The sequence below is a fragment of the Diuraphis noxia genome, unplaced genomic scaffold, assembly GCF_037042655.1.
Source record: "Diuraphis noxia isolate RWA-SAM2 unplaced genomic scaffold, SU_Dnox_SAM2 contig0005, whole genome shotgun sequence".
In the NCBI taxonomy this organism is placed as follows: Eukaryota; Metazoa; Arthropoda; class Insecta; order Hemiptera; family Aphididae; genus Diuraphis; species Diuraphis noxia.
In genome coordinates this window covers 23,919,462-23,946,856 of record NW_028301715.1, presented here as the reverse complement: position 1 = coordinate 23,946,856, position 27,395 = coordinate 23,919,462, and the positions used below count along the sequence as shown (strand labels likewise).

The 27,395-nt window shown below is 24.7% G+C and overlaps 2 protein-coding genes across 4 annotated transcripts in view; one reads left to right on the top strand and one right to left on the bottom strand.

Moving 5' to 3' along the window:
• The window catches only part of LOC107169483 (rhodopsin, GQ-coupled-like), a 109,946-nt gene that overhangs the window by 56,501 nt on the left and 26,050 nt on the right, over positions 1 to 27,395 (top strand). Inside the window, exon 3 of one of the 3 annotated variants that reach the window (XM_089229358.1) lies at positions 19,915 to 20,022. The exons of 1 other annotated variant lie outside the window; for it this stretch is intronic. The gene's annotated coding sequence lies outside the window, so the exon portion shown is untranslated. Of the gene's footprint in view, positions 1 to 19,914; positions 20,036 to 27,395 lie in introns of all 3 variants that reach the window. One more of the 3 variants, XM_015519234.2, reaches the window with a different exon arrangement.
• Positions 1 to 27,395, bottom strand: part of LOC107163652 (phytanoyl-CoA dioxygenase, peroxisomal-like) — a 110,081-nt gene that overhangs the window by 78,830 nt on the left and 3,856 nt on the right. The window lies entirely within an intron of this gene.

The window sequence follows — 27,395 nt, the reverse complement described above, 5'->3', positions numbered from 1 at the left end:
ACATAGTTTAATACATATTACATAAAACTTAATTTAACATATACCGACAATTTTAATTTAGTCCTTAGGACTTAGAGGCTCAGGCTGAAAAAAATATTGCCCTAGGTACCTAATGTTATAGAATTAATAGTAAATACGTAATACTAATTGATGTTAAAAAAGAAAAATATTTAAAATAGTGTATCTATAGAAATTTAAATTTAGATAATATTATAATTAGGTAAAATAACTTAAAATAACTAGTATACATTTTTATATATTTATGTTTAAAATATATTTCTGTTTATAGGGGATTTACCAACACGAATAACAGTAAATATGGTATCATATATATATATATATATATACTCGTATTACATCGTAGTCCGTAGGTACTATATGTTTATTGTCACTTTGCTTGTTGAAATTATAATACCTACTTGAATAGTTATAATTTTGTGAACGTTAAATAATCATCATTTATTAACGATTACCTAAATAATTATCTGAAAAAATTCACAACTTAAAATTAGTCTAGCCTGTCTATATTGTATTTATTTATAATATATAAAAAATCAAGGAGACTGTTAAAAAGCGTGGCTTAGTAGGCTCTGCTATAGAGACGGTCCTGTACATAGTTACTTAGACAACTTAACTTCTTCAAATAAAATTCTATTATTATTAGAGCAAAAGGCAACGGGAAAACCAATGCATTTTATAGTTTCTCTAGTACACTAGATTTTTGACTACAAAAAAAATAATAGACAATAGTTAAACCAACCTAAAGTAGTTGTAAATTAATGAATGGGGTTAATGAAAATATTAAAATAAGAATTTCCTGCAATGTGATGAATTTCTTGATACAGGAAATTTCTATTTTTTTTTTTTTTTTGGTCTTGAAACTATAATAATTTCTGCTTTAATTAATTAGACAATTGGCATCGCATTTGTATATATATATATATAGCTTAAAATCTATAAAGAGAATTAAAAAATCAAAATAAATTACAGTTTTAATATTTAGATATTTATTCAGGAACCTACATATTACATTTGTTGACAATACTCAATTTAGTATATTGATTGTTTAAAAAAATTCCATTGTGTTAAATTCGTTGTTTGGATTTGGATCTAGATTTGTTCTAATAAAGTGACTAATTAAGTTGAGTTCCTTTCTTTCTTTTTCATACTTTCTGTTTTTGAAATTAAAACCGCCTATTTTACTAAAAATTATTAAGCAGATTTTTTTTAAGTACCTATGTGCTTATTATACATCAAAATTCAAACTTAGTAGTTTTTGCATTATTCAACATTATTTGATTAAAATAAATAGGTTTAAATGTATTATGTGGGTTATGATGATTTGAAAATTATTATACCTATTTATTATTTACAATTTGTAAATTACAAATTATTATAAAACTACTACTAAACTACTATTGTCTATTGTAATACTAGAATAAATATAACGTATCTACTGGCGTCATGGCTACAGCTGTTTTATATACTTGATATTAAATGGTAAATTCAAATTTAGATTAAGACGCATTGCCATCTTCAAATCAACAATCCGCTTACTGCTTAGCAATTTATAGTAAAAAGGGGGATTTTCATTTAAAAATAAGACATTTACGTCTAGTATACTGCCACAGGACACTCTAAGTTATGAAAAAAATCTAAGAGCTTAAATAAAAAGGTCTTTGAGTATACTTAAGAACTAGAATAATCAAAATTTGAATAAATACATTATTTATTTTTATTTATTATTTATATAATGTGTAAAAATAATTATATTACATGTGAATACAACCTTGATTAAGATGGATTGGGACTATAAACCGATGTTTGTTTGAACCGATTTTTCTAGACTACCCCTGAAAGCTATACATCTTTTGCGTCCATGGATTTATCCCAAACTATAAAGGTATTCATCTTTTACGCCAGTAAATTGATCATAAATTAATTAGGTATACATGTATTGCACCAAAAAAATAGAAATATTTTTAGATATGTTATTTTAATAAATTTTAATGAGACGTGTATACGTTGACATTATAAGTCACTACCAAAAACCGTAAAAATACTAATCAAACATATGGAATAAAAATCGTAAGATATACATGTTATATAGAATAATTTATTAAAAATGTATTTGTTGTTTCAAAAATTGGAAAATATAAAAATATTTAAAATACATATTATTATACAATAATTTGTTAAAAATTCTAAAATATCAGTATCGATATCATAACGATTATTCGTACTACAGCTCAATATCGTCAGCGAAATAAATATATTATACATTTATAACCTTTTTTGGACCTCAATATCCACCGACGCAATTGATGTATTACCTTTTTGAATCTCAACATTTTTTTTTTCTTTGCCTGTGATTTTTGGCGTAATCGAGATATACCCCTATAAACATGCCTGTTGCGAATCACCCTTTAACATTCAAAATCATATTTATATAATAAAATAAAAATTTATAATCATGTATTATTAGGATAATATAGCATTAAGTCATCTGATCTATACAATATACATCGTATGTCTTTCAGCCATTATTATTATTATTATTATTTTGTTAAAATTCTCCTTTTCTTGACTAACAGACTTACAGACAAGGTGCCACAGCGGAATCTATAACATTATGAAAAAAAATCCAACTTGCATGTCGGCCACCCATTGGCTTATCCAGAAAATTTTTGAGTCGCTTCTATTGACGAAACCCAATAGATAGTTGAGCGAAAAAAACATAATATACACACATGCAGTTGATTTTCAGTCTGTTTCCGATTGTTTTCATAGAAGTATAGAACTGTATAGTACGCATTATCAGACCGCGCGGGTCATGAAAGTATACATGCATTATAGTGACATTTAAATACATTGAAATAAACTTATATGTAGTTACTGTGATGATGTTCAATAGCAATCATAAGTTCTATTTGAACAAGACTTGCGCAACATAAATATTACGTTATTCACAGCTCATATGAATTACCACAATAATTACAGTGATATAGCATTATTGTTATAATTATGATTATACATATTCTATAATCTAAAAGAAAATCAAGACTTTCTTAGAATAAAATAATATTGATATAAGCTATGTATTTGAACTAATGCTGCGTCCTGAAATAAAAATATTCTAGAATAGGATAGTATCCTAGGATTCTAGTATAACGTTTAGGTAAAAATATAAATGTTATCAATTATCATTGATCAACATTTACATCAGCTGGTCTATGAATATTATTATTTTTAGCATGACGTTTAAAAGTAAACTTCAATAACACGAATGTCAATTAAAATAATTAAAAATTTAGGGTAATGGTGGCAATATTTCTGACTACAATAAAATTAATAATACCTAACACTATTCCAAAAAAAAAGCTAGTTTATAATAGTTTTTTATCTTGAAACAAAAATTATTTTCATTATTTTCTACTTTAATTAATGTTACTTTAAATTGCAGTGTGATATCTATAGTTTTGTTCGTATGATTGCTTTGAGAGATAAATACCGTTTCAGAAAGAGCAAAATCATCTTTGACATCAGATCTGTTTCATGATTTAGTTTTTACCGTGACAAGTATTTCAACGTACACCAAAATTTTATTACATTTTTCGATCTTTGTGTGTCAATTCTTTTGATCTTATAGAATATATTATATCATCTTTAGTAAAATCTGAATCATAAATAGCGTAGAAATCTGCAAGAAATGGATGTACTGATGTGCTCTATGAGGGTATCCATATTTATATTTTTGAATATTGTGTAGAAATTAATTAAAAAATCTATATTATAAATTCATTAAAAGATCAAATTTCAATTTTATTTACAATAATTTAAACATTAACTGGTTATCGTGAGTCATTTAAAAATAATATTTTTGAGTTATTTAAATCCCCAATCAACAAAACTGTTAGAGCATAAGAATTCACACATTATCTGCAGTTATGATGAACCACTAGGTACCAAAAATGGTCTTGGTAGCCATCTAACTTTCTGTCACGCCATATTTAGAAGATTATTGCTGAGTGCATTCAATTAATTGTATCAACCCTTATATTTTGTATTTATTTTTACTTCAATACTTATTCTATTCATTATACAATGGAGTATATATTTTTAATCTGTTTATCATATTTGCATAATATGTATTATAATATTCATATTACTTATCGGCGAGATCAAACAAAACTTTTCACTTAAAATCATGACCTAATGGCATATAAAGTGAGTATAGTGAATAAAATGGTTGAAAGTTGAAACTTTAAAAGACCGTTGCTCTATTCTAATCATTATCATAAATAATGTCTTGTTGTTAATAAATAAATACGAAAGTTATGTGTTTTTCATAATAGTTATGTTATAGCTAATTAAGTTAAATTCTCATATGTTAAATTTACACGAGTGATTAATAACATTAAAAAATGGTTTAGATAAATGAATAAATCACTTATAAGAACTGCAACAAAGTCGAAAAATGAAAAATAAAATGTATTTTGTTGATATTGCTACTTTTAGATGATTATTTCATTATTAGATGAAGACTCAAGACGATCAGTAAGATCGTTAACTGACTCTTAAGATTCTATTTTATATATAGCAAAAACCTTTTTTTTTTATTACGCACCTGACCAGTTTTTAGTGTTGAAAATCTTTATTTAAAGTATACGTAGACAAATAATAAATCAATTTTATGTTTTGACAAAAAAAAAAACTTTTTTTTTATTATCAACATTTTTAATTTGAATTCTCGTTAAATATTTTCATTTCCATTCAATTTAATTATTTTTTACTTTGACCAACAATGTTGGTAGATTCTAGCTTATATACTTACAAAAACTCAAAATTTAAACTTATATAACGAATGATTGAAAATGTAAATAAACAAATATGAATTAATAAATGCGGAAATTTTCACGAAATTTTTATAATAAAAAGACGTATACAAGTGAATCGGAAGATACATTAGTTATGTATTTGTAAATTTAGATAATTATTGTATCAGTTGTATAATAAATAATAAATTTAGCATTGGTAAAAACGTTTATAACCATAGTCTCGAGATGTTTACCGAACAAAATGTGGTTTATGGAAATGTATTAAGTCTATTAAATTCTAGTGAAGTTATAACTTATAGATTAAAAAACGCTTTTTGTTCGTGACATCTAAGCCAGTGGCCAAATTTCCGTTAAGGATAATATGTTTAAATAATTTAACGAGTGCGTAAACAGACGGAATCTCATGTTTGCCGTAACGATAGAATACCATGTACACGAGAACTCATCTGGAAATACTGTCAAATCTATTCAAAACACCAATATGTGACACGTGTATAACGGTACGTCAAATTTAATTAAGACGAGACTGTTGTTAGTATTTAGTGATGTGATAATGATGACGTTGATGATGGCATACCTACTTATTTTTATTTTGAGTGTTGTAATTATTATCATCAGCAACATATTATTATTATTATTATTATTATCATTATTATTGCCTGCCTTTTTTTTATTATAATAAGTGATACGATTAATTTCCATGTACAATGCTCGCTCCATCACCATAAAAATCGAAAAATGTTGACAGTAAAATATTTGTTATTATTATTACAAGACCGGCATTTAGATATTTCAATATAAAGCTAAAGATTTCTTGTTGATTTGAGTTAGCATAAAAATTACACGGTTTAAATTTGAGTTTATAAGATATAAGAAATAGGTTCACCTTTTTACGTATGATAAAGAAGAAACATATTTTAATATTTTATAACTGTATTACGCACACAGAACATTTATTATCTTATTAAATTATTATGTATTTTAATTTATTATATATAGTATTTATATTTAGTGTATTCAAACAAAAAATAAAAATAAGATATAACTACTACAACCATAAATTGTAACTTAAATTGTTTAGAAATTAACACAAAATTGTTTACTGTCCAATCAAAATCTTATGATGTAACTATAACCAAGGCATTATTTAGGTATACTTAACAATTAAATATAATATATGTTAATTTTAAAATAAAAATTAATAATTATTTATTACTAGTTCAAATTTATTATTTTCGTGCATCCTTGTGTTATTTGTAATACTTAACTAATGATTAAATTATATAATACATATTTTTATAACAAAAACATTAAAAGTACCAAACGCAAAAAAAAAAATAATAAAAATGTATTCAGTATAATATGTAATTTTACTTAAATGAAAATAATATAAATTTAAATTACAATAACAATATGATAATAACTGAAATTATCATTAATGTTACGTATAATATAATACAAAATATCGTTTATAATAATATAAAACTGGTATTTATAATACTATTTTACATTAACATAAAATCATTCAATCCTACATAAAAAAAATAATTAATAAAAGTTAAATATAATTTAAGTAAACGATGGATAAGTGAAATAGATATTAGTACCTAATAAACTAATAAATTGTTTAAATAGTTATTTATAACAAATGGAAAAAAATTAAAAAGTGACAATTTTTTTATAAATTTACGTATTTTGTAAGTAATGAAAACGATAAGTTATTTAAGATATTACTTTAATTAAATTTATTTCAGTGCTTATATTAATATATGTATCGTAATTATTGATTAAACTGAATAATTATTGCTATTCACGTTAAACAAAATATCATACTAAATAGTAGTAAATACTAAATAACTAAAACATCCCTCAAAACGTGCAAATATATTACATTCCAATGGTAACCGAATCACTAATTTTATTTATGCGTCTCTGCCATACACCCCGTCAATATTACATACTAATAACCACTATGGTACTATTAGCTCTAACCACCATTCTATTGTCCCATAAATACTATATTAATATTTATATACAGTTTTTTTTTAAACATAAATTACATATTTCGTTAATATTTGGTTATGTTTATAATTTACATCCATATCGATTTTGTATTATTATTTATTTCATTTTTTTTTTTTTTTTTTTTTTAATATTAAATGTAAAACACGTAATATACAGACATTTGTTTAATATAATATACATAACACATATATAAGGATTATTCACTTTAAATAGATTTAAGTCCTATTAATATAATAACTACACGTCTATACGAATTGGTATTGGATCCATCCCGTTTAAATAAATAATTAAATAAATACTGGACAATAAGATTTATTATTTTTCTAGTGTATTATAATATATTTATATACTTTCTATTGATTTATATCCAATTTCCAATTATCCGACATAATTTTAAATTTAAAGGTTAATTAAAAAAAAAAAATGTGATTTTCAGTATTAATGAAATATTTATCACGCAAGCTGCCTAAAATAAAGATTAAGTTTAAAATATAGGATTTAATATTGGATCGTTTTTGTGGCTCTTCCTTACTTAAAGTATTTATATATTATCCATATATGTCACAGTAATATATGTTTTCTCATCAACTGTCTATTATAGACGTATAATATTCGTTAACAACATACAATCATAACTAAAGAATCCATAAATAACATTTATAATATTGTATCTACAACCATAGATTAATGACCAAGCTGTTGAAGCCTTATTTTCAATAAAAAATAAATAAATATATATTCGTTAATATTAGTGTTATCATTAATTTCCTCCTATTTTATAAAATTATATTTTTAATAGGGAGATCATTATTATCAGTCTATGTTTATTTTATAATATACAATGAATTTACTTTGTTTACAAACATTTGTATCATGGTGTACAAAATTGAGTAGAAAAATACACTTCGACGAGATATAAAATTACCTACTCATCGTGGTTAAACTTTACAAACAATACATGTTAGAAGAAGGTAACCTATACATTTGGTCAATATTTGATATTGAAGTGTCTTGCGATAACACTAGGTATTATAATATAAAATTATTATTTGTTATGCCTTTTAAATGTGGGAGTATTAAGTAGTAATAACTAATAAGTACCTACTTAACCAGAAAATGTTATAAAACGCCTAAGAATTATTAATGTATAAATAATATATACATATACATTCATTGATATACACGTACACGTATAATTATTAAAAGCTTTAAAATTCATAACCTAAAACCACCTAATTTGTTAAATACTACAAAAAATAAAATAAATAATAGTTTATATTTTTGTGTATTTTCTCTTACAATTTTATAAACATACACCATACCATACCACAAGAACATTAAAAGTAATATTAAATATTATTTTTTGGATAAATGGAAGATAATCAAATAATGTACCTACTTATACAAACTTAATGCAATTTGAATACATTATTGCACAAATCAAATAATATATATGTGTGTGTGTGTGTTTTAATATATATATATATATGTATTTGACATCAACATTTTCACAGGTAAGTACTAATTTTCTATTATTTTATTTATTTGCAATTGATTTTTAATTTGTAAGACAAATTGAATGTTTAAAATATAGACATTTTTATATTTGCAATATATGTTATCGAGTGTCAACAAACTATAAATTATTATTATGTTACAAATTTAAAAGTATAAACTAAATAGGTTTCTGCTGATTTATGTAAGCAATAGGAAGTTATTTAATTGAACAATTTATGCACATTTTACTGACAACATTTTAAAACCATGTAGTAAAATTTTTTATGCGTGTACTAACTCATGATATGATTAAAATAAAAATAAATCACTTACTACAACCACGTTCGTATAATATGTTTTTCTTTGACTTTGGAACATCATAATTTAAGGTACCGTCGTATTAATATATTTGAAACGATTTTGTAGTATATTCTTAAATAATAATCAGTATTATTATTATTAGTAGGTAGTAGTAGTAATCACTAATCAATGAGTTTAAAGAATAAAATCAATCGTTATACATATTAAACGATTTAAGACATTTTAATTTATTGGTACATCAAAATAAAAAAATGAAATGCTTAATAAATTGGAATTATTATAGAATTACACTTAAGCTAGAGACGTTTTGCTATTCGTCAACAATTTTCAATACCTACAACTTGTAAATTATTTTTTAAAACATTATGATTAACATTGACACATTTTTTTAGACAACTAAACGTGTAATATTTTGCACTGTGTAAAAAATAGATAACCATAGTGTGACACTCATGTACTGTATAGTGCTTTAAATATTATATTATAATATAAGTTACGTACACAATCTAAGGTATCTTAAACAGACTTGTCGTGGCGGGTTAAGATGACGGTTAGGTTAGGTAACTGAACGGCGACGGGTGTTTTTTAGTGAAAGGGGTATAATATGACCCATTGACAATATATATTAACGACCCATGAGAGAAATTATAAGGGTTTATGGACCTTAAATAATCTATTTTGCTTTGTTGTCGAGTTATCCATCAGAAAATCTGTCAATGAGCTTCACACGAATCAATTAGTATGGTGGCGATGACAGGGGTAATAATTATTATAGGTATAGAAACTGTATTTTCATCCACCACCAATCGTGTGCCTGTCGTTTACCATGACAATAATACTTCCCGAGCTTGGATTGCGGTCGACTCATGTTATACGAACAGCGGACATCGTTTAACCGGCGCATTCGAGTTGGGTCCCGAGTACTAGCGGCTAATCGCAGGTACTATACTAGTTGGGTCCCGAATTATTTTAGGTATTCCACTAGTTTCTGAATATTTTTTGGTAAGTTACTATACTAACATTTGACCTAAAATAATTCGGGACCCAACTAGTGTGTAGAAATTTTAAAATTGGGACCCAACTAGGATGCAGCCCGTTTAACGTGTATCGGAGTATCCTTGATTTTTATGAACAAGACGTGTTTAATAAAAAAAAAAATGTAAGCACAAATTAAATTTGAAAAATCGATATCAATCGTTTTACGAATTGATAAAATAAATAATCGACAAACACTGAGTCGTTTACACAGATACGTTTTGGTTGCATATTATGTAAATTTGGGATAATTATTATACAGATCGATAAAGCTATTTAATACATTACAATAAGTATGTATTATTATATTTTCCGAGAAAACTTTCCTCGTGTTTTTCAAATTAATTTAAAAATAATAAACTAGTAGCTTTTTTATATTGATGAAAAAATCATGAAAAGCTACATGAAATAAATATTTACGACACTTATTTCGGTGAATTTCGTTCGAGATCTTTAAATATAGAATTTAATCACTAGAAAACAACTCTTATTAAAATAAAGAAAATAATGAAAACTAAATTGTTTCTTAATTATAAAAATATTTATGAAAAAGTACACGAAAAATAATAAACTTTGAAGTAGATGACAAAATAATAATAACTTTTTTTTTGATACAATGACTTAAAAATTTTTAGCGTTGCAATTCTCAATTTCCATCCAAGTTTACTTATGCTTTATGCAGACTATAATTTCCCTTTATATTACATTTTCACTAGCTTTTTTTTATAATATAACTTTTAAAACTGTTATTAACACTAAAATAAACTTAATTCCGAACGAAAATTTGTTTTAAAAAACAGATAAGATTTACTTTCGAATTTAATACAACATTGCATCCATTACTGCTGAATCAAAACAAGTTATCTTTCCCAAAGTGCTAATAATGGCCATTATATTTTAAATTTTTGTTTTAAAACATCTTCGATGGAATATCGGTTACATTGTGTGCACTTTACGTTTATTCCATTATGTACATACATATTATGTGTAATAACTGATGAAAAGAAATTTTATTTTGATATACCTTACAGTTTATGTGAAAAAAGAAGTGAATCAAAATAAAGAAAAAAAAATCATATTATAAATGTTAATAACTCAATCAATTTTATCATAAACAAGCTCGTGACACCGAAGTTGGGTTAAAATTGATTTTTGTATCACATAAACTGTACGAGTATACCCTCACTTGTCAATTTTGTTTTATAACACTGTAATAACATACAATTTAGTGTCTATACAAATTGTATATAAAACCACCTAAAAAGTTGCTTTTGTACTATGTAAAGTTCTTTGGCTAAATTCCTAAACTGTAATATTGACATGAAAAACTATAGTTCTTCTAATAAAAGTATATTCATTGAATTATTGAAGTTAATCTCAAATTTAATATTTTCCAAGGTAATTTTGAAAAGATATTTCCGTTTCACAGTTAACATAAACCTCAATTATTAAGCAGTGAAGAAGGTTATTTACTATTTTTTTTACTTGAATAATACCTATATGCTACAGAATTTATATTTTTCACTCTAAAATTAATGATATAGATATATAAACAAAAATTGCATTAGTTATTCAAACAAATTGTTAGTTTTCTGATATAATTAAATGTGTGTTTGGAGGACTGACGCTTTTTTAGTGTTCCATAGATCTATTTTAAAGTGATTCAACACAGTTTATTTCGTCGAAAATAATATACCTAGTATACCTACCTATCTATTGTTCACATTAATGATAAACCTAGCGTCATGTAATAAGAAATCTGAAAACATATTTAAACTAATCATGAAATGGTGTTTTTTTTTTATGTCTTTGAAACGACATAACAAGAAAAATATTTAGTTTCTCCCTAAGATTTAAATGACTTTATCTATATTTATACATTTTATGTTTATTAATAAAATTGTTGAATATTTCGAAATACGAGACCGAATTTCATTTTATCAACCATATAATTAAATTAATCCCTATATTCAAAATTCTCCATAAATACCAAGTATATTTATAGTTAATCAAAATATCCTGTTAATGTTTTCCTTTGTAATAAATTATAAGTTCTTAAACTTTATATATTTTTTGTTTTTAGCTAAGTAAAATATTTTAAAATAACTGTTCTAAACAAAAACTTCATTGTAAAATCAATACATTCATCGGCTCATCGCTGTTTTCAGAATCCAATAACAAAGTATACTTATTAGTTATAAAAACCATTACAGTTAGATTTTATATTTTTTTATGTATTATACCATAATTCATCTTACTTATTGGACGTTATTCAAAATAAATTAATGTATAAATAAAGTTGACCCTTAGTGGTCAATTTTCAATTATTTCTTAAGAACTAATTCTGTATAACTATTATACTTATGCTATTAGTGTAATTTCTAATTTAGATTATTATCTAGCTTGAATACAGCTTAAACAGACAAAATGTATATATTAATGAAAACTTTAAAAATAGATTAATTTTTTTTTTTTTTAACTGACGTTTGAGACGAACAGTCAACTAAACAGTTCAACGTAAACTACTACCCATTAGTATTAAGTATTTACTATTTATATTATTATAATATTATGAAAATTGTTTATTTATTATATTCTCATAGTCTAAGTTAATGATTGTTCAAACTTTAAAATCTTAAAAATCAGTACACACGTCATTGTACTTTACCATAGTATATTATGTATGATATATAATGAGTTATGAAAACAATACTGTTGAAATAATGTTTCTACTTTATAAACTTTTAAAATATATAAGAGTATTGACATACATATCAAAGTTATTTTAATAATTACGTATATTATGTGGTATTTGATTTGTACCTAAACATTGATAAATCTAATAACAAAATAATGATCGTTAAAAATAAAATAATTTGTACAATAGGTCAGGCGTATTAATTATTATAAAACATTTGAAAAGTAAAATGATAAACTATCTCATTCTTCGCTATAATAGGTACTATAAGAAATGTGCGAATAATTTATTTAAATTACGTGAAATTTGTCCTGATCAAAATTATTATAATAATAAAAGAAAAAACGACGTTTTTAAACGAACATTACCATAAATGTTCGTTGTCGAGAACCAAATTGAATGGCCGCAATTCATGAAGACGAATTAAATGCGAATTCACAAAATTATCGTTTATACGAAAATAAATAAGACGACTCGTAATAAGACACAGCGAACAAATCGTATTCGATTAAACCACACGTCGTACAAATAAACGTATTAATACGTCGACGCTATCTTAACACTCCGTTCCCGTTCGGATCGGAATCTATTATAACAGATCGAACAGGATAGGTGCGCAGTGCGTGTTTGCACACAGTCATCGGCAACGACAAAAGCCGTCTAAGAAGTGGTGTGGAATTTATTGTACGCGTTAAACAATACAATATTATGATAGTGTGAGTACGCACACGGAAACTGCGTTTCAGAGACTCGTGTGTACTTAACGCGTTCTTCAAATAAAATATATTTTAAGACGTTTTCCATTGTTTGACGCGCGGTTATTCAACATGTTTATTGAACGCCATGTCGTCAAACTCGACAGTGCGTTACGCTTTCGATGTGATTGAACGATATCATATTATTACTATTATTATTAAATATATACGAATGCTTACAAATTATGATTTATGAATATAAAACTATGATCAGTGGCGTACACATACTGATGTTTTCAATGGTAGCGGTTATATAAAACGAATTATATGTGTTAAAAAAATGTATAATATGTATTAAACGATAGTTAAATATATACATGTTTATATCACAATTGTTTCGCCTTAACATTTATTTTTAAATATCTATACATATTATAGAATAAAAATACCAAGGACCAAATACGACACTGGAGTTATGACTATGATGGTAATAATAATATGTGGGGAAAAATATTCAAAAAACATAATAAAGAATTTATAATAATATACCTTAATTTAGATATCCTGCTTCAACGCAACATGAAGAAGCAAATAAGGTCAAGTAGCCAAAAATCAGCGCAGAATTCATAAACATACTGGTATTAAAAAATTAAGACCTCTGCAGAAGACACAACAAATTCAAATAAAATAAATAAAAAACTTGACAATCTAATGCCTAGGTAAAATGTAAGCCTACTGACAAATAACGAAATTCAAAACAAAGGTAAATCGAAAGCAATAATATTATTGAATCGAAAAATCCTGATTTAAATTAAAAATAAAAATAAAAACAATAATATGTATTGGTCATTAAAGACCAACTTGTTGATATCTAATGGTAGAAATAGCCGACCAATGTATAATATAATATACTTGTGAAACGATGCTCACCACTCACAGTCAAACACATTATATTAACTGAATATTCCACCAATGAATTCACCAATAACAACATACCAAATAAACTGGATTCAGTAATTATTGGAACTAACACAAAACTTTTCAATCAAATTAAAATTTTTTTTTAACAAATCAATTTTTTAAAATTTATATACATATATAATCACTTAAAAAAATGCTTAGGTAAAATATTGAGGTATTATAGATTTATAGGCCAAACAATATTTGGTAAACAAATACTTGTTTATGGTTTATGTATTACCATTACCATTGTAACCTATGTTATTACCGAGATCAAAAGTAATAATAATAATAAATTAATAATATTCAACCGACTTGTTACATATTGTTCGACGTCAGAGCTGATGACATGGCGCAGCGTTTAGGCAATTTCGATACATCGGTGTCGTCAACGACTTTTATCGTTGGTGACTACCTACCTTGTATTATTATTATTATGTTAATAATAATATTGTTATTGTTGGCTCAACAGAACAATGTTATTATTTACTATGCCGGAATGAATGTAATAATATTATTGCACTTTGTGCTAATGGAACTAAAATATTATAATATTTTCATAATTATTGTTCAACATCGTTTTAATTATTATATAACGTGGTTTTTTTTTTTTTTACTAAAATCGATTTTTAGTGTATTTACAGTTTTTCACAGTAATTTCGTCTGTGTCATAATTTATAATACTCGCAATAAACAAGAGATTTACTGAATTTAAAGCAGTGAAAATATTAGATGCACACTTATTCTTTATAATGTGACATTATAATGTCTTTAAACATCGCTGTTAATTTTTGAATGTTATGTTTGGAATCTAGAGAAAACACATATTTTATTTATACATTTATCGATTTGTCTTATTATAAATAACGTATTATTTACATACAATTATGTACCGTATTATTACGATTTCCTCTTAATTCTAGAATTCGTCTTATCGTAAATTTGTAAATATCTGTACCTATGGGTAAATAATATTTTACGATGAAATAATTTCATTTAATGTGGGATAACTGAAATATTCTTTTTAACTGTAATCCTAATATTCTAACATACACGCACTTTTTAAAAGTATATACAATGTCAAATAAATATATATATATTATATTATGCAAGTTTTCATAACACAACACCTTCATAAAAACTAAATTGCGTTTCGTACTTATTCAAATTACGTCTAGACTTGTTTTTATAATGCTTGTTACTTGCAATTCAATTCATTTTTTCTTTGAGTGTGTGTATGTATAGAAATGTATTCATAATATAATACATTTTTATATGATACTCGTGATAGTTTATTTCTAGCATTGATTTTATTGTAAACACTTTTAAGTAAATTTATTATTGAAACAAATAGTTTGATAATTTTTTTTAAAAATTTAAAAATACAATTTACACAGTTAAATTAATTTTTAAATAAAAATCGTTCATCAAACATTAAGTACATAGGTACCTACTCTAAATTGTTAGAAAATATACAAAAATATATTTCATGTACTATGATTTAAAAACTTTAAAAATAATGTATTGATTAAATGCCAATTGGCTGTTATATTATTTAAATTATGTATGACATAGGTAGGTTCTATTATTATAAAAGTAAAAATCTATAACCATCCGTGTAATATTAAGAAATAATAATACTAACGACTCAAAAATCATTCATGTAAGCATGCGATTCTTTGAAAATAAAAAATTAGTTATTGAATAATAAATAAGGCAAATAGCATAATTGTGTTACGTATAAAGTTCTCTAAATATTATTTCGTATTATTTTAAGCAAAAGCATGTTTCTTTTATATCGGAATAAAACGCATATAACGTTATTTATCAATGTATGATTGGTAGAATTAGTAGCATTGTAGAAATATAATGGTAAAATTATTAATTTGTTTTTATTAATACAAATTTAATAAATTTAAAATCCCTAAATAATTTATAACGATACCTATTACAGTTACTAGTTAGCAATAATGACTGAATACGGAATTATCTGGAGTCACAACTTTATATTAGTGGCACATTATAGATATATTGTCCGATCGAACACGACTAAACGAGAAGTGGTAATACCGAGAAAGAGATGTCACAGAAGGAATTTTTATTTCTACCGACCACAAAATTTAATAATGAAACCAACATCAGTACTTCTAGTTTAATTTTCTTTAATTGTATTAATTTACTTAAGAGTAATTTGGATCATTTAGTTTAATACGCTCAATAATTAAAACCAATGCAAGAATGTTGAGAACAACTACGTGAACGCCATACCTACATAATAATACGACAAGGATAACAAAACCCTCCACGAGTCACCTTAAAGCGATAAATAATGTAATAAAGTTTCGTATAATATGTCTTTGCACAACCTCCATCAGTAAAATCTTATAATATCTTGTGAAATCTCTTTCGAAATCCACTACTCGAGAAATCGCTGTAAAGATATAGATATACCAACTAATGGTTTAATTTTTATGAATTTGGTATTTTTTTTTCTAAATCATATCATAAATTCCATTTTATTTCAATTTGTTTTATTTTTACGAGTTAAGTATAAACTAAAGTCATATCACAAGAGTATATCTATAACTGCTTACAATAATTATCAGATTGTTATAGTATAACTATGATAAGCTACATTTATAGCTAACATTTTTAACCACAGTTATTCTTTTTAAATATTTTAATTACAAATTATTTATAATTCATGCGCAAATAAGTTATATAAATCCAAAATTTTGAATACTGATCCATTTATATCCTTAATAAATATGCTTATTGAAGTATTTATATATATATATACAGTATGGTTCCTTAAATTTTGAATAAAATAATAAAAAATAAGAACTTTAAAGAGAAAATAAAAGTTTAATAATTCCATATGGTTGTTATAAAGGTATATTTATAGATAAACAATATGTATGCAAATTAATTTTTTTCCAACGAATATAAATGAAAAATTGTATTAAATCAATATTTACAAAAATTATGTTTCAAGAATTAAGCATTTAATTTTCATTTAATAATGTCTTATGCATTCAGTACATATAAATGTAATAACAAATTATGGAGATAAGCATTGTATTATATCATATTTTTAAACCAATATAATAAGATTAATTTGAATATTTTTTCTCAACTTATTTCATTTTATTACATTGCAATTGATAGCAAATGTACGAGCAATTCAGCAATGTCTAAGTATTAATAAGCTAAATATGAGAAAAATCACTAAATTAGATTTAAAGTGTTGTTTAAATTATAGTTACGAATTAGTTTTAGATAAAGAATAATTGCTAAAATCTATCAATACACTAAGACTTGTAAGGAATAGAAATATAATAAAAAACGGAATAATAATATTATAGTACCTAATTTTTAAGCTCCATGTCCCTTCCCCACATAGGAATTCCGAAACAAAATTTATTGTACCACACGATATATTATACTAAATTTGAAGAGTCATTTTTTTTTTTTTTTTTTGAAAGAACAATAATTCACACAGTGTTATTAACATAAATAAACGTCCTTGAGTTTTCTATTTCTGTGTGGTCAGAGTGTAAGTCCTTGGGGAAATCACAAGAGAAAAAAAGGATAAAAAGATGTTAAAAAAATAAATGTACAACTGGACAGGCTATGAGGTAATTTTATGAAACAAAGGGTTACTACCAATTTAAAAATAAGGTAGGTAATATAAGTTAATAAATATTATAAAATAGAGATATTTACTAATTGCAATAAGAGTTTGAACTTGAGTTAGCAGATAAATCATTTATTTTAAAATTGTAATTATCGATCTCTATTTTATTTGTATAATATTATACGGTAAGATATAACTTAATTCATATACAACTTAAAGGTTAAATTATGATAGAAATTTGAAACTGAAACTTTAGTTCAGCAATGATTATAAATTATAGCTGAAAAAACTTAAATCATATATGTTTAACTCTAAGTAGGACGATGGACAAATCATGAAGTTATGCTTTGGTGAAATGTAAACCACTACAAATACTTTAAGATCACAACGAATAGAATTAGCAGTTTAAAATAAGTTTTACATAAGTAATAGTTTTAAACTATTTTTAAAAATTATTATAGTAAAATAGTTGTAACATACCTACTCGAGTACAATTTAAAATATTTATGATGTATTCAAAGGCACTTTTTATGACCAAATTAATGTATTTAATTTTTAAATGATACCAAAATTAGAATATTGTTGAATAATTTATAGATTATAGCTAATAAATCACGCATAATAATTTCCAAAAATGATTGAAGAATATTTTATTAGAAGGCATTTAAAAATTACTTTATGGTTGGCTGTGGAATCAGATGCACTTAGTCGAAATAATCAGTTATAACGAAAGATAGTCATTAAGTTATTCAAGATTGAAAAAAAAATCTAAAGTGCAAATGAAAAACGAAGTAGAGTATCAATATAATACGTTAATGTACATATTGTTATACTGTACAGAGTGTACAGCTGTGTATACAATTATTTTATAAATACGCATTAACATTGAAAAACATAATATTCTATTTGCAGTATTTCATTTTACAGCGATAACTCAAAGTAGAGCAAATGTGTTTTTACTTTTATTTCTCTTTGAGTAATTTCGATGTATGGCCTGATTTCCGTTACAAGCAAATATGTAGAATTTACTTCAAATTTTGAAAATCAGAAAATATTTTATTTACACTTTTTATGTGTATTTTTTTAATTTTCAAATTGAGTATAGGTATTACGTGTTTAATTTTTTATCTTTTCAAAACTTTTAGTAAATAATATGCATACTGTAAATGACAAAATGAACGTTATTTTATATTTTTACTACAAACATAAGTATAGCCAATTATTATTATATTAATAGCTAACCTATTATATCGTTATTCATTGTATAAATTAAAACTTTTTGTTACGTTCAGAACAAAATACAATTCATAAAATAAAAAACGTAACTTCTATAAAACAATATAACTTTAAAACTAACTTAGGAACATTTTCATATTATTACTTTATAATATTTATAGAAACAAAATAATCAAATATATAAAAATCAATTGAATAATGATTATTTTATTAGTAATTAAGTAGGTACCTATCTCTTACCTACTAAATATATTTAAAATTTAAACTTCGAAAAAAAAAGTTATGATAATATTGACCATGTGTGTTTAATACTGCAGTGTAACCTTATCAAAATGTGTAAATAGACTAAAGACAGTATATCTGTTTGTGTATGTATAATCCAATAATCGTAAATACTATCTAAATAGTGACTTAAAAAAAGTCTTTATACGAGTATTTGTAAAAAAAAAAATTACCCTGAAAAGTATTCTCAATTAAATATATGCCTACATTTTACCTGGTAAATTAACTGTGCTTTTACTTCTATCAATATACATAACCCATTCTACTGTAATCACGTATATTGTGTTATACGTATATGAAAATGTTAATTAATATATATTATTATATCATTATATTTATTCACTGTTATTTATATTTTATCATACCTGTTTGTAAATAAAACATTGAAAGAATAGTAAATTTTATTTTATTTAAAAAAAAAAAAAATCATTAGTTAGGTACTATAAACTGTTATAATGTGATTAACTTAAGGCTTAAGGTATATTTGAAAAAATAAAATATTATAATTTAAATCTATACACATATTATGTTTATGTATAAATGTTATATTTCTTTCTTAAGATTTTAAACATGATTTTATTTGCTTTCATTAATTTTGGTGATAAGTGTTAGGTCAGTAAATATTACTGACCTAAATTTTTTGGTTTTTTTTTTTAAAAATATTATACGCATTTGTATTGTCGTTTGCAGACTATTGAACCATCGGCAGGTTTACCAAAATATAATCTATCACTTCCAGACCGTTTTGGGCAAAATAATATTCATCATAAATAAAATAGAAGGCATTTGCTGTATTATGTAAGCATAAGTAGTAAGTACATTTTAATATATTATACACCGTACATAATATAATACATATGTTTTAGTTAATTAGGAGTTCGTATTATATTGTTATTAATTTGTGTGTAAACTTAAGTAGACTATTTTTAAAAACGAAAAATAATATTTTCTACCAATTAATTTAAATAATTCTTTAAAAAAAATGTTAGTCCATCATAGACGTAATGTAAAAATGTTGGACACTCGTCTCGTCTTGTTATAGTCTGGTATAGAATAATAGTAAATAATGTAGTTGTGTTATTAAATTTGAAACCAATGACAAATCATCGTATTCAAAAAAACAATTCTGAATGTGGCTCGTTTAGAACCACGCTTGTTGGCATTCCTACATTACGCTTGGAGAAAATATATTGAAAATTCTAAAAACGACTTCTTAAAAAATACTGACAATATTAGGTTTCCGATCGATAAATATATGAAAAAGAAACTACTCTATCCGAAAAAGACATTTAAAATAATACAATTGTACAACAAAAAAATCTTATCCTAAAACCAATAAAAATGTAACTAATATAACCGTAAAAACGAAATTGTTCCCAGAATTTAACGCATCACATCCTAAAATATTTTCTATCTAATCCTAGCGCGCAAAATCCACGAATATTCGATGTGCTTATACGTAGTATGCACTCCTGATAGGTATTGGTGTGTTTAATAATAGTATTAGTATGTTTACTATACTGCAAGGCTTTAAATTATAGTAATCACACCTACCCATGTCTTATTAATACTTTAATAACTTCTTGATAATTTAGATATATTATAGCATCTGTTATAATGTTGTTATAGTCATGACTCATAATAATTATTATTGTAGACAGTTTTAATAAATTTTTATTTATTTTAAAATTGGTGTGATTCTATTAAAGACGCTAAACATTAACATTGAGTGTTAATACATACATGGAAATAGTACCTAAATATTTTAGGTCCTATAAAACATATGAATTTATGATAATGCGTAGAGCCGTAGATTCATGATCTTTAATTTAAATCAAATAACTAACTAGCATCTTGTATTCTCAAGTATAATTTAAACATAACACAACTGAACACGGAAACTGTGTGAAAGTTATCTAATAAAATAACTAGTACAAACATCAAAATTTAAGTTACAATCTAAATGTAAATTATATACATTTAAATTATGAATGTTATACATTATACCTAAGTATAGTTCTATACTATTTCCTTATATTATGTTGAAAACAAAAATTAAAATGTGGAGAGATTAAACTTTATACTCTGATCATCTATTAGATTGGTATTAGTTATATTTTAAATACACCTGTTTAAAATATAATGAAAATTTATCAAATATTCAAATAACATAGAAAACCTACGCATGATATTATACTCAAATAATATATTTATCATTATTTATATTTATGTTACAATTCATTGAAAATTATTAAAATTCATCAATTCACAATACGTATTACGGCTTGAATTCGAAGTAATACATAATTAAATTTAAAAAAAAAAATAACTATACATTCATTCATTATTATTATTATTATATTAGTGTCATTGTTTTTCTAAACATGTTTTAACTAATCCAATGTTGTGCAAAAGTAGTACGGTGAGTCGGTGAGCATAAGTTTCAACTTTTAGTAAACATTGTATCAAGCTTAAACTTATACTTGAATATTATAATATGACTGTGTCGCGTCGCAAACATTACGTATAATTTATTCCAAGTATAACGTAGGTAATACAATTGTGTCGAAAAAAGTGACAGCCGCGCTAGGAATTTTGTGTTTTAAATACTCATAGGAATAACTTGCATCTTGTTTAGGTAAAATGAGGTCCTTTTAACAGTAAAATATATCATTATCTCGATATATATTTAAATTTAAAATTGTTTACATTATTTGATTTCATTACTAAATAAAATTTTTGTAAAAAAAGTTGTATCATTTATTGCTATATTTTTTTTCTAGTTATTTACCATTTGAAAACATTTTTTTCATTTACATTTTGAAAAAGAATAATTTTCAGGGAATTTTGAATTTAAGTAGGTATATTTAGAGTAGATACGATTGTCAGTATTGTCACATAATGACTCAAACATGATTATCTATAGCTACTAGACATGCATTTAAATATCATAATTTTAAATAGGTTCTTATAACATTTTAATATTATAGGTTCAAAATTCCATTTTCACACATAACTTTATAATACAAATATTTTGTTTAAACTTAAAAATGGATATTATTGGCATTCAACAAAGTATAAGGCTTGCAAAATAGTATTAATAAATAACACAACATAAAAGTTTTACTTCAGGAATTTAAAAAAGTCTTGAGTACCTATATTTAAAAATTCAATAATCAGAATTTGAAGAAATTTATAGTTAAAATAAAAATGAGGTGAGCTTGCTTGCTTGGCAATCAACGTGTATAGGATTGAAAACAAACTTAGAATATTAATAATTATACCTCTAATCTCTATACACACATTGAAATGGCATATAAACTTACAAACAATGATAATACATATGTCATATATATTTGATGTGCTCGTTTTCTTTAACAATGGAAATATCTTCAACGTACAAAGTTTAATTTTGTGGTAGTTTTTGGATATGAAATCAATTCATAAAAGCACAAAGGATCATTTGAAATAGGATACATCACAACAGATTGTGTAATATTTGTAAATTAATTTGATATCCTAAAAAAAAATATTTCACGTCATCACTGAAGATCATGAGAGAGCAGTTACAAAAAAATAGTTTATAAACAAATACAATTGGTATCCAAGAATTAATCTCCAAAAGAAATTTCAGTTAGATTGATATCTTTAATTATGATTGAAATTAAAGTCCAGATGCCATCTCAAATGTCAGAGGTAAAATAAATTCTTGTCGTGAATAGTTTTTTAGATTCAACAGCCACGAAAACTGATTTAAAAAAAATATATAATAATACCGAAAATTGTTTAAGAAAATATATACAAGCAACGAATCAACCCATTTTATATATCTTTAAATTTATTTTAGGGGCCGGAATGGCACAGTGGTCACGCAGTTGACTACGGCTCACACAGTCATCGGTTCGATTCATAGCAAAGTGCAAAAAAAATTTTGTGTGGTTCTACTTGATCACCAAATCCCCACGCTGTCGTCCGATTGCGTCATCCGGATTCCAACTAGGTCCCACTCCACTGGGAGTAAAGACCGCACACGTCTCCTCTTGGATAAGGGGGGTAGTATCATCTATATATAGTGATATATACATTATACATAGGTAAATAGATCCATGATCTCCCTATTATCCACTTGTGATGAGCATTGACGAAGACCTCTAGGTCATTTCAATGAACAAACACAAGAAACAATTTTATAGAATTAGGCATCTTATATAAATTAGCTTAGAATGTTGGTTATCTGATAATATCTACAATATTTATTACTCTGATCAATAATTAATGATTAAATAAATGTCAACCCTATAACATTGAATAACAGATTAAATTTATAATTTTTTTTTTAATGTCAACTAGGGAAAGTGGTGGTTTTTAGGGTGGGCGAAGGGGCGCTCGCCCCCACCTCCCTTGGATTTTTTTGTGTCAACTGTTATGTTCTGTAAGTTATATATGCAACTATTATGGAGGATGGGGGGCACAAAAATTGAAAATAGCCCCCCCCCCTTGACGTTTTATCAAAACCGCCACTGACTAGGTATACCATACCTTAGGTAGGATTTGGTAGGGGAAAAATGTATTAAATACATATTTTCATTGATTGTAAATACTAATATTTATAAATAATGACATTATTAATATAAGTAATACAAAAATGATTATTCTCTGGTATGAATTAAGACATGGAATATTTGATGTGATTCTCAAAAACCAATTACTAATTGTAATAAGCTATAAACCAACATTACACTATAGGTAGGTATTTGCTATGATGAGATAACCACCAAAATTTTATAGTTTTCGAAAGCAACCTATTAATTATATCATATATATATATATATAAAAACAACTTTACAGTGTTAGATACCAACCTATACATTAGAATTAATGTGTTTAGTAACTTGATGTATCTTCATCGGCAACAATAATTTATGGTAAAAGATAAAAATAAAACAAATTTGTAAAAACACTGCCTACAGACCTTTATTTTTAAGAAATATGTGCCAATAGATGAAATATAACAAATGACTGCCAATAACTTTATTTATATATCATATTTAATAGACGTACAAGGCCATATTAAAACATAAATATTATAATATTTTGTATTTTATTTTTCGTATTAAACTACATCTAAAGTTACTTATTTATAGGTACCTATACCTATTTAAAATAAAAAAAATTCTATATTATCATATGATGCTCAATTGAAAAATGTAACTATTTATTTTTTGAATCCTCTAAATTCATACTGAATTAAAACTTTAAATTTCATTTGTTTTTTTTCGCAGTTATTTGATATAGTTTTTTGCAGCTTCCTCAAAAACAGCTATAAAGTATAAAAAGTTATTTTTAAAAGAACCACCTCACGTCTGTGCCCAAAATTTAACTGATACAGAAAGTTTCAGAGTACTATACTATACTATACTATCTGAAAACGTGATCACAGTGTAAATAAGCTAATAAATAAATAAATACATATTCTGTGTTGCACCAATTTTTCGCCTACTCACTGATCAGAATTTAAAAATAAAATAAAACATATTAAGCTGAACATTTTCTTAATTATACCTGGAAAAATCGTGTATGTGCAGAATAAACATATTATTTGATAAATGTAAGTGTGGTATTTAAAAAAAGTGATAAATACGTACACTTTCAAAGTGCAGGCCAATCGGATTGTAGCTCGTTAAGCTATAAGTCGCAAGTCGATAAATCATTAATATCATTAACCTTAAACCTACAGTATTATTACGACATAGGTAATAATAATAAGTAGCGAGTAACAATAATGCATCATGAATACATAATATTCTATTCGAGAAAACTGGAAAAAAAACTATTGCATAATAATAATATTGTACTTGGTCAATATTACAATGTAATTTGTTTTATTTGTCGCAAAAAAAATGTAAAATTTTATATCTTGTACAGTTGTACGTAGCAATATATGAGCAAAACACGCTTTTAATATTTTATGTCTCTGGTGTATAAAAATATGGATTTTCAATAACAACGGAAAATTACAAAAATACATACATACAACATACATTGCATATAGAGTATTTTGTTGAGAATTTTTTAATTTAAACCGGAGATTTCACTCGAATTGACCTGATACCTACCTTATACACTGAATGCACCCAAAGTATTAACAATAGGTACCCAAATCAACCAGAAATAAAAAAACCAGTTATAAAATAAAAATCAAAAACCCTACACCAAAAATATAAATTATGCCATTACGGTTGTATATTGTAGTGTTATTTATTATTTCGACAAAACTATGAACAATATAGAGATAATTCTTATTATCTTTATAATAAATACATTAATTATCGATTAGACGCATAAAATTATATTAATTTCAAAATGCAACACAATAATAATATAAGATAGAGAAATTAATGTTAAACATATTTTTTTGAATTACAGACCGAAGAACAATAAAATTGGTACACCAATAGTTTTAATATTAAATAATACTCCACGTGATTCAAAACATACATTACCCGAGTTTAGATGTTGGTAGTCGGTATAGGTATTAAAATGGGTAACATCGCTGGTTTTCAATAGAAGTTTCATTTTCAAAACCCGATATTAATACCAGCTGCATTCTGATACAAAACGAATTTAATGAAACGTGCTTTAAACTATAAACATTCAACATATTATTATTATATTTTTACGTTATGTTGGAAAAAAAATGTTGTTTATTAAAAGTACAACATGATAGATATTATTTTTTATTTCTGACAAAAATTAAATTTTATCATTGAAAATATGAGAAATACATAATAAGAAAATATTGTATTTTAAGATGTTCCGATAAATACAGTTTACGTATAATACTTAGACATACAATCACTTGATATCTACATAATATTGTTAACAACAATCAGGATTATATATTTAACTTTTAATGTCCCTATTATATAATATTGTAAACTGATTGAATATTGTAGAAATGTAGAAAAATATTTGTATTTTACGTAAAATATTTTTTTTTAGATTTTAAATAGAATAGGAGTAAGTACTTTTTTAGAAAAATTGTGAAAAACTACACCAAAAAATAGTGACATTTAAAGCAAGCGCTGTTTGACTAATAATAGCTACTATTATTTAAATAATTAATGCAAGACCCTTTAAAATTTTACGAATTACTATATTTTAAAAAGCCCAATCAATACGATTTATATTATATTTAAAAGATATTTATAAAAAACTATATAATTATTAAATATAAATACTTAATCTTATAAGCATTTGATTTTTCAAAAACTATTTCTTTTGTAAAAATTACATTTAACTCACGTATTTGAATAAATAGACATATTTATATGTATATATATATATCAGACTTTCCTCAAACGATTCCTATCCAATTTATCTGAGTTTGATAATATTTTATAGTTTCAGAACACATTGGCGCTAAAAAAGTAATTGTATGAAAAATCAATGAAATATATTAAAATAGTTTCAAAACCTGACAAAATAAATTGTCTTCAATAATATTTAATAGTTGTAAAATTAAATAACACTTATATTATGTGAATTAGGTACCTAGTTGAAAAACATCATTGTAAAATCAACAATGTCCAGTCTTAAATATAATAGTTTAATAACTACTATACGCACATCGGCACATCTGTGATTATCCTTAAAGCTAAATGTGTCAGAAAACCGTTTTAACGATCCGTTAAGCGTCGGAAAAATGTACATTAGAAGTTTACCATCAGCTTACATAACTTTTAGAAGTATACACTATGCATGTATTTTAATTATTAAGTATAAGCATAAAATTTCTTATATTTTAAAAATTAAAATTAATAATTTTGCTTAATAATTTGATAGTAAAATCAGAATACACAAGATACATCATAGAATTAACATAAAATAGAATAAACAATAAAAATAAAAGATCAAAAAATAAAATAAAATAAATAATACTAGCATAGAAATAAGATGAAACAACAATTTAAATGTATAATAATAAATACCATACGAAAAATTAAGGTTTTCGGGACAAAAAGATAAAGGATAAGGAAACATTTTGGAGGCGGTTTTGAACAATCAATGAGAGTATAGAAAAATTCAAATGACATTAATGAAAAATAGTTGTGATAACAATTTAGCGATGAAAGGATAAATATCATATTAAAAATTTGCGATGTACGTTT